At 45.2% G+C, this 1,960-nt stretch overlaps 2 protein-coding genes across 5 annotated transcripts in view; one reads left to right on the plus strand and one right to left on the minus strand.

Annotated features, from left to right (window-relative positions):
* The window catches only part of CTXND1 (cortexin domain containing 1), a 28,013-nt gene that overhangs the window by 13,423 nt on the left and 12,630 nt on the right, over positions 1-1,960 (plus strand). The gene's annotated exons all lie outside the window — the stretch shown is intronic.
* The window catches only part of FAH (fumarylacetoacetate hydrolase), a 45,698-nt gene that overhangs the window by 9,989 nt on the left and 33,749 nt on the right, over positions 1-1,960 (minus strand). For all 4 annotated transcript variants that reach the window (XR_003047710.1, XR_003047700.1, XR_003047699.1 and 1 more), the window contains one exon: positions 1,172-1,382. The gene's annotated coding sequence lies outside the window, so the exon portion shown is untranslated. The remainder of the gene's footprint in view (positions 1-1,171; positions 1,383-1,960) is intronic.

Here is a 1,960-nt window from a genome sequence, read left to right on the forward strand (position 1 = left end):
GAACCAGGGGCTCCCACGTGGACAGTTCTGCCACCAGCGCGTGGAGGCTCCGAACCTTCCTTGGCCTTTAACAGGGTTGTTGCAACTCACAAGGAAGTGAAACAGCATGACAGCCGATGACAAGTTGTTCTATTCAGTTCAAACTTAAAACAACAGGGCCCATATGGGGTAGGAAATTATTTTTAAATGACTAAAATGTCTAATTTGCATAATTTATATGTCTTGTTCATATTTGCACCCAGTGAGTGTTCTATGAATATCTGAATACTTGATGACTGATCGATATAAATTGCTAGGGCCTCTCATTGTTGAGAAGAGTTCAAACCAACTGCTTTTATTTTTTAGGGTGCCAGCATATGGAAAAAGTAAAACAGTGTCAGCATGGGTTTAGGAAAATTATAGTATGCCTTAAATGTTTACATTTAAGGAAACGCCCAGGTGGACTTTGAGGCCTGGTCAGCCCCTAACGAGGTGACTAGAAGAATGGCTAGGACTTACTCAGGTTTTCAGGCCCTTCGTGACAGGACGGGGACTCTCCCGGACACGGTCCAGTGCACTGCCCTCCTCGCTCAGCTAGGGGGCAGGCGGGAGGTGAGCACGGCTGCCGGCAGTTACCGGCTGAGAGAGAACTCCCCGGATCCTAGGTTTTCAGAATGTGGAGGGAGGAACAAGCTTGGGAAAAGCCCAGAATACCAAGCTGCAGCAGCACTGGTTAGTAAAATGAGAATTTCTCCAAGATTTTGTTTTCTTTCTTTTCTGAATATTTAAAAATAAACATAATTATAAGCCACGTAGGAAATCTTTTTTCCAGTTTGTCATTTACTTTTTAACTATTTATGATGTCTTTTTTCGTAAATAAATTTACTCAGGTTTTTAAACCAGATCTGCCGGTCTTCTCCTTTATGGTTTCGCGATATATTTAGAAAGGTTTACACGAGCCCAGGTTTATGACAAGTACTCAGCTATATCTCACCTGTATATTGATGTGATTATTATTTGGCTTCGCTTTTTTAATATTCGATAGCATTAATCTTGAATTTATTTTGGTCTGGGGAACTAGGCAGAAAACCAGCTCCCGCTGTCTACTCTCTAGTTACTGCAGTATCATTTGGGGGGAAATCTATCTATTCTATTAACTCGAAGTGCCACTTTAAACACCACGATTTCTTACGTTCTTCTAATTCGAGGCTCTCGGTCCTACTGCACTGCGCTGTATCACCTCCGGGCTGTTTTCATTACCGTTGCTTTCTGATGAAGGCGGTGTGGCATGCCGGAGTTCTGAGCACGACGCACGGGGCCCAGAGGCGGAGCGTCTGCATCACACTGCTGATCCCCCACTTCCAGCTGTGTGACTTTCGGAGTGGCTTCATGTATCTCCTTACCTGTAAGTGACAGCAGCGTTAGCAACTGCACCGCAGGATTGGCATTCAGCAAGCAAGCGCTCAGCCCGTGCCGCACGCTGCTGGTTGGCCTGGGCGTGCCTTCTCTCATCTTAAGACCCAGCGCGTCGAGTGCCCTCCTCCTCCTCCTCCTCCTCCACATTTTGTGGCCTGTTCTTTGTTCTTGCACAAGAGACCTGGAATCACCGTGTCAAGGTAAAAAAAAAGAAAATTGTACCTGGAATTTGATGGAGAGTGTACTGAATTTACAGATAAAGAAGACATGCTAGTTACAAGGTTCTTCTCATCCGCGTCCCCCAGTAGAGACGAGACTTTTTTTTTCTTTTTACAAAGTAGAACATATTCCCTAGTAAACTTCTATTCCTATCGATTTACGGCTTTGCTGTCAGTGAGAATGCGATTTTCCATCCACACTAAGTGGGCGACAAGCACAAGGATACTGTTCATTTGGAACGTTAATCCGCTGCAAACAGCAATCGCTTCTCTCCCGCTCTCCAGGTTTTGAAAAGGCGGGCACACATGCGGGTGTTACAAGGGAACCACTTCGGCATTTTTACACG

This window comes from Pteropus alecto, unplaced genomic scaffold (genome assembly GCF_000325575.1).
Source record: "Pteropus alecto unplaced genomic scaffold, ASM32557v1 scaffold60, whole genome shotgun sequence".
NCBI lineage: Eukaryota > Metazoa > Chordata > Mammalia > Chiroptera > Pteropodidae > Pteropus > Pteropus alecto.